We start from the raw sequence: 7,480 nt of genomic DNA on the forward strand, positions 1-7,480 counted from the left end.
TGTCGAATTGATTTAATGGTGGTGCATTTTTAAGTATGTTATTAAATAATGCAATTTTGGCCTTGTCATTGAGAATCGGTCGAATATCGGTTGTTAGTATCGAAAGTGAGTTGGTAAATCACCTTGAGGATGCACGTGGCCCAGTAAATTGGGATGTTACTCGGGAAAGACACGTGGCTCGGTGATTAGATATGTCACATTGGCAAAAAGGTAGCATTAGAGAATGCACGTGGCTCGGAGACTCGGTATGTCTTCCTGGAGAATGCACGTGGCTCGGTGACATAGTTTGGCATCTTGAGAGGGTCGAGTGGGACCGTAAAGCCACTAGTTCTCGAGAGGGTCGGGTGGGACCGTAAAGCCACTAGTTCTTGAGAGGGTCGGGTGGGACCGTAAAGCCACTAGTTCTCGAGAGGGTCGGGTGGGACCGTAAAGCCACTAGTTCTCGAGAGGGTCGGGTGGGACCGTAAAGCCACTAGTTCTTGAGAGGGTCGGGTGGGACCGTAAAGCCACTCAATCTAAGGAATTGCTTGGTGTTGGATGAATGACCTAGAAATGATTCGACTGACTTGTAATCGACTTGGTCGATTGATCGATGATTCAATCTGAGAGTGTCTTGATGTGATTCATTGCCTTGGTTTGATGTGTTGAATTGAATGATTGAAGGGAGATGATCGTGAGTGGTCTTCCTGATGTGAAATCGACTAAGTCAATTAGATCGATGCTTCGATCTGTGATGTGATTGCTTGTGTGCCTATTTGATCTGTACTAATATGTAGGTGGAATCTGAGGCTAAGGTACGTCCTCTGACTCATGTTGTGCGTAGGCAGCCCTAAGGTGTATTAGTTTACTAATCGAGTCTTAGGAGGTAGAACTTGCTGAGACGTGGTCTCAGTGGTTATTGAATAACCATTTCAGGACCTGGATGAGGAGCCTAAGGAGCATGAATCTGATGAGGAGATCCCTGTTGAGGAACCCAAAGAGGAGTACGTGGAGGAGGACCCCGAGTATGACATCGAGTACGACCCGGATGAGGACCGAAATCCTATCCTGTCTTGCCAGACCTTGTTTGCATGTAAAAAGATGTAGTTGTGAATTTTCAGTAAGAGAAATGTATGGCCTGCTTTTCGATCACATTGCTTTATTGTCTGGGGAATTATAACCGCTTCCGCATGTGCATATATAAATGAAAGGGTCGGCGATACATAGTCCTGGGATATCGCATTTTAAAATCGACCAAAAGTAAGGGATGTGTGTGTGCATGAGGGTCGGGGCGTGACAATTAGGCTGCTTAGACTTTCATCTATCATGTCCCAAATGAACTAGAAAAATTGAGCTAAGCATTGGTTAGCAGTTAGAGATGAACTATATTGACTAGAAGACCAAACTTGGTGGAGTAGTTGGGCTTGATTGAGCTGTTAATCGGATTTTGAGGGGAAGTGGAATGCAAGAAAGGAGAGGGAAGTGAGGGATTAAACATAAGTGATGGAGGCTTGAATGAGGACAACTGAAGTGACAACAGTGAGAGGAAATTGAGCTCTCACAAGCTAGAGAATCTTGAGCCAAACTCGCTCATAAGAAAGCTGGTGGACGTGCGTTTTAAGGGACTTCTGAGCCATTTCTCTTTCTCCAAAGAGTGGGCGCTTCCGTGGTAATTTGTTAGGATTTTGAATTTTGGGTTAATATTACAAAAGACTCCAAATTAGTATATTTGCGACAAATTTACCACAAATAAATATTTTGACTGCCAAACCCCAAACAAATTTATCCTTCGTTAATTTTGATTAAATTTTACTATCAAACTGCTAATTTAGATGACATGTGATAGTATGAGTGTATCAATTTGGAGTTTTATCCTCCGTTTGTCACTAGTGTTTCAATTTGTGATTTTTCATGCTATTAATCCAATTTAATAGAAACTCATGAAAAGTAAATTTTCCATCAATGTATATACCGATTTAGGATTATTATGGTATTAACCCTTCACTTTTTAAACTCCAAAAGAACAGAACTTTGGGGCCACTGGCACCCCTAAAATGAAAACCAGACTTCTCTCCTCTATCTTCCAGGAGGAAGCCGTGTTTCTCCACGCTCACAAAAAAGAGAGGAAGAAACCGATCTTGAACTTTAAATTAGGGCCGTGATTTGTTCGAGCTTGTTCATCTACTTTCCCCCATCATTCAAGGTAGGGCGTGCTTGTGGTCATCTCATTCATTTTTCATTTTGAACTCCTTGCCGGTACTCCGATGCTTAGAACCGAAGTTTAAAGCTAAAATGAACTTGCTTGCCATCGCAAGCTTGTCGCTTTGATTCTATCAGTTCGCTTAGCTCAGTCAAGGCATTCGAGTGCGCGTGGTATAGTTCTCAAGCCATTGTTTAGTTCTTGAGAGTCAGGTCTTCCTATTTTGTTGCTCAACGAAAACTCGGTGCTCTTTATTTGATCTAAGGGTCACCTTCTTGACTGTGATTCAAGTTTATTTTAGTGATTTAGCAGCGGGTCTTAAGTTAAATCCGTTCGCGTCCTAGCTACAACCTTTGTGCTTCATTTAGATTTTTCTCTCGCCGCCTTGTTTATGTTTATGTTATGTTCATCATGGTAAGTAAAGGTCGAAGTTGCTTCGCGCATCTTAATACGCTGAACGTGATCGATTTTCTTACACAGAGTAATGACTGGCAGAGGGATTAACAAAAGCTAAAAAGGAAAACTGTGGACAGTACTTGACGGACTCTTCTCTTCTCTAACCACACACTTCCACTGTTTCAAAATTCCCAACGTCGTGTCATTGCGTTAGTGAATTGCCTGGTGTTTGTGTCGGCCGAATCCTCTTCAGCAGCCAAGCGTCTTCTTGTTTTTGACCGTGTGTGTTACTTGTCGCCTAGTGTCTTTTGCCAGAACGTGTACTCTTGCTGTAATTTCGTTTGATCTGTGGGCTCTAAATCAAGTGAGGATTGGTCGGGAGTCTTCATCATCGCGTTTAATTTCATTACATATAATTTACATGTCTTATTCTTTCAAGAAATCCTTCATGACATGTTTATATCATACACATTCATCAGATTATATGCGTGCATACCAAAATCACATAATTAACTTGATTCGATGTCCTGCTTTTAGGAAAATTTGCATTATTCAGTTCAGAGTAGATAGTTACATGTTTAGTTTCGGGTCAAGCCCATGAGGGATTATGTCTCGGGGCTCTTGACATGGCGGTGTACGTTCTTTGCCTGACTCGTATCAGGTTACTTTCCGCACTTTTATTTTTTGTTACCCCTTTTGACGCGTGACTCAGATTTAAACATACTGTCTTTGAGTTGTGATTCCTTTCCCTAGTCAGAAAGGTAGCTCACACACTCTAGGATCATAATCAACATAAAAATATCGCATTGACAGTTAATGAACAAGAACTTTAGGAATCAAAATTGGACAAAAGACCCACATGTGACACTTAGTTATCAATCAATTAAGTTAGGATACTGAAGGAGCATTCGTTAGATAACTAATGTAATCAACTCCCCAGACTTAGAATTCTAATTGGGTACGAAGTGAGATATCCTTGTATTTTTCATTTAATTTCTAGCTGGTCCTAATAGGTTGGCAGCGACTCCCATATAAGTTAGAACTTTCATAGATTAGTCATTTAATATCATTCTTTTTTTCAACCAAAAAAAAAAAAAAAAAAATCATTTAAAATGAACCTCCCTCCCAATGTCGCATGAGGTAAGACTTTGGGAGTACTCGCACCGATTGAGAACCATTGTTCCCAAATCGATATCACTTCAAAACTTGCTCCCCTAGACCCCACTTTGGGAGGAGTGACATATATAAAAACCCAAACCAAATTGTATCTGAGAATGGCATACCCTACAAGTAAGATAAGGTGGCATGTGTGCTATAACTTCTATAAGATACCCACTTTGGTGTCAAAACTTTTAAAATGATTATTTAATTGCCAGAATTATCATACAAGTGACTATATTAACGGATGTGACTTGCCAAATAGTTTTACACTAAAATGATCATTTTTAAGTTTTCACATAAAATATTTGAAAATAGTGTCGTGCATAATTTATGTACCAAACAACGTCAAGGAACCCATCAATTTTTCACCGGCAGACTTGGAATTAAATTGGTTCGCAAATGTTCTCTTGCATTAATCCTCACAGTTCATCGAAGAGAAGTAGTCCATTTCCACAAGTCCCAAGCTCTGCTATTCAATCTCAAATCAAGCAAGGTAAGAGAAGATACAAATGCAAAGTTATGAGAGGTGAAAGAAAATTTTACTTCTCATTTTTTTTAGGAAAAAGATATTTTCATGATTTTAAGTGAAATTATTTGGAGAGAATGTATGCTCCACGATTTTGCTTTGGAGACCAACGACACAAAAATAATAATAATAATAATACCATAGTTAGAATATTTACTTTGTGATTATTTCTCTTGGCTCCCGTCACCCTTTTGTCAATTTCTAATTTCATACATTTTAAAGCAAAAAATTTATAAATGATCAATTTAGCTGCACGACTTTATAAATGACCACTTTAGTACAAAAATTTCTTTAAAATGTCCATTTAAGTGACTCTGACAAGTTACGTAAGATTTTCTGATAAATTAGAGTCATTTAAGTCATTTAAGTGATCACTTTTCAAAAGTCATAACACCTAAATAGTCATTTGGAAAATTTTAATATTAAAATGAGCGCCATGTAATAATTGGGGCATTGACGCCGTATGTTTTCCACTGTAGTTGGATGGAGAAATAAGTACGTTTCGAGCTTCATTGACCACGATTTAGCTTTCCGAAGTGACTTTTCCTTGCACAGAAAGTAATGTACCTCTTCCAATTCCCGTAGCCAATTCTGATGGGAGGCCCCACCTTGTGCATTTGATCATGCATGACTTCTCTGCAGAACTCAGCAAGTAAATCGATCATCTCTTGCCTCAGCAAGTAAGAGATAATGCACTCTTGACTGGAAGACATTTCCACTCCTCTTTCTTAATCACTCCAAATCTAGACTTAGCTGTTTTTTTTTTTTTTTTTTGGTTCTCTTTTGCAATCCTGAAATTCTTGGGAAAGACGGAAACTGGTCAACAAATCAGGAATTTTATAAGACATCTTTGCTTCTTTCTTCTTCTTTTTTGGTCCTCTTTTGCAATCCTGAAATTCTTGGCAAAACGGAAACTGGTCAACAAATCAGGAATATTATAAGACATCTAACGCTTAGAAGAGATCAAACTTGTCTTTCTCTCATCACCCCTTTCTTTATCCCCCCCAAACCCTTCCTTATACATCTGTCCTCGGTTTGAAGTATGAAAACAAACCCCATCTTTCAAAAGTCAACAGCATCACAACCGAAACTTTCTTATGCTTCACCCCTGAATACGTTCCTGAAGTGGAAAGTCTCATTAGAGGTCAAATGGGTAGTAAAAGCCATCAGCTTCACATTTTCTTCTTCCCTCTCAAGATTCCAGGCCACATGATCCCGATGATCGACATGGCAAAACTCTTCGCCATTAGAGGCTGCAAGTCCACCCTCATTACCATCCCCCATGATGAGCCCACCTTCTTGAAATCCATCGCTAAACCCAAGGATTTGGGCTTTGACATTGATGTCGTCACGATGACATTGCCACTGAAAGAGGTTGGCTCGCCAGAAGACTCTGACAATCTGAGCAAGCTCACTACGGACGAAATGCGCAAGCAATTCATGAGAGCCATCATGATGCTGGACCGACAGCTCGAGTTGCTGATAGAGAAACTTGCCTCCGATTGTCTAATCTCGGACATGTTCCTTCCCTGGACAACCGAGATCACGGCCAATTGCGGAATCCCTAGGCTCATTTTCCACGGGACAAGTGCCTTCTCCATCTCGGGCCCAGAATGTGTGAAGATCTATGAGCCTCACAAGGTGTCGTGCGATTTAGAGCCTTTGTCATCCCCAACTTCCCCGGAGAAATTACATTGTCCAGGATGCAGTTGCCGGACTTTTTCAGGGAAGAGACTGAGATCATCAAGTTCTACAACTAGGTAAAGGAATCGGAGAAGAGGAGCTTCAGAGTTGTCATTAACAGCTTCTACGAGCTTGAGCTGGCTTACTCTGACCATTACAGGACATTCCTAGTGAGCAAATCCTGGTTCGTTGGTCCGCTCTTATTATGCAATAAGGAGACTAAGGACAAAGCACACGGACAACCAAGCATCCATTGACCAGCATGAGTGCCTCAAGTGGCTAGACTCGAAGCAACCCCACTCATTGATCTACATTTGCTTCGGAAGCATGGCAAATTTCAATGCTGCTCAGCTCCATGAGATTGCAATTGGACTAGAAGGATCGGGGCAACAATGCATCTGGGTGGTGAAGAAGGACTCATGTGTGGAAGAAGGCAAAGAAGAGTTGTTGCCTGATGGATACGAATCAATGATCCGAAACAAGGGCCTCATCTTAGGTGCTAATTCTCGATCATGAGGCAATTGGGGGTTTCGTGACACATTGCAGGTGGAAGTCGACCCTGTAGGCAGTCACAGCTGGTGTGCCAATGGTGACATGGCCGGTCATGGCGGAGCAATTCTACAATGAGAAGTTTGTGACCCGGGTGCTCAAGATCAGGGCCAACATTGGGGTGAAGCAGTGGGTGAGGCTGTTCGGCGACAGCGTTAAGAGTGAGAGAGTGGAGGAGGCAGTGAAAAGAGTCCTGGTGGGTGAGGAAGCAGAGGAAATGAGGAGGAGGGCGAAAGCACTTGCAGAGATGGCAATAGGGGCTGTGGAAGAAGGTGGGTCATCTTGGTCTGATTTAGTAGCTTTGCTTCAAGAGCTCAGACTGCAGAGATTGGCTCACATGAAGAAGATCTGATTCTAGACCTGAAGCAATCAATCTCGAATATTTTGTTCTGGAGAATAAAACTGAAGAAATAGAAATCTTCCACTCTCAGTATCTCTTGTGGCTTGTCTTTTTCCTTTTGCTTGTCTTTCTTTCCTTTGTTTCCGTCTGTTAATGTGCAAATACAATCCTATGGAATATGAAGTTGAAAAGACCTCTCCGCCTGTTGTGTCTCTAGGATAGATAATTCAGCAAAGGAAAAGTACGTAGGGCATCTTGCTACTGAATTGCAACTACTTGGCTAACTTTAATTTCTTCAGCACGATAGAATTATAGATCATGTATACTTCCTATTACCTCAGAAGAAGTTAACTCACATCCTACACATTGAATGATCACAACTCCTAGAAAAAATTCCATGAAAAGAAACAGCAAATCCAGCATTTTTTTCACATGTCAATAACATATTTGGCTGTTGCACATCTGATCTTGGGATATGTATACAACTTGGCACTTAGCATGGTAATTTTCCTTATATATAGTTGGGTTTGATGGTATTTAAACCCAAACCAAATCGACAATTTCGATTTGTCATTAGCTAAAGTCAGCAATTGTTGACATCAGACTTTGACATGGTGAGAAGCTTGCCGCATGTCATATTCATAGA

At 40.9% G+C, this 7,480-nt stretch overlaps 1 pseudogene; it reads left to right on the forward strand.

The window, feature by feature from the left end:
* The first annotated feature begins 5,411 nt into the window (after positions 1-5,411).
* Positions 5,412-6,846, forward strand: LOC104431485 (annotated as a pseudogene).
* The last annotated feature ends 634 nt before the right edge of the window (positions 6,847-7,480 follow it).

The sequence above is a fragment of the Eucalyptus grandis genome, chromosome 2 (genome assembly GCF_016545825.1).
Source record: "Eucalyptus grandis isolate ANBG69807.140 chromosome 2, ASM1654582v1, whole genome shotgun sequence".
Lineage (NCBI taxonomy): Eukaryota > Viridiplantae > Streptophyta > Magnoliopsida > Myrtales > Myrtaceae > Eucalyptus > Eucalyptus grandis.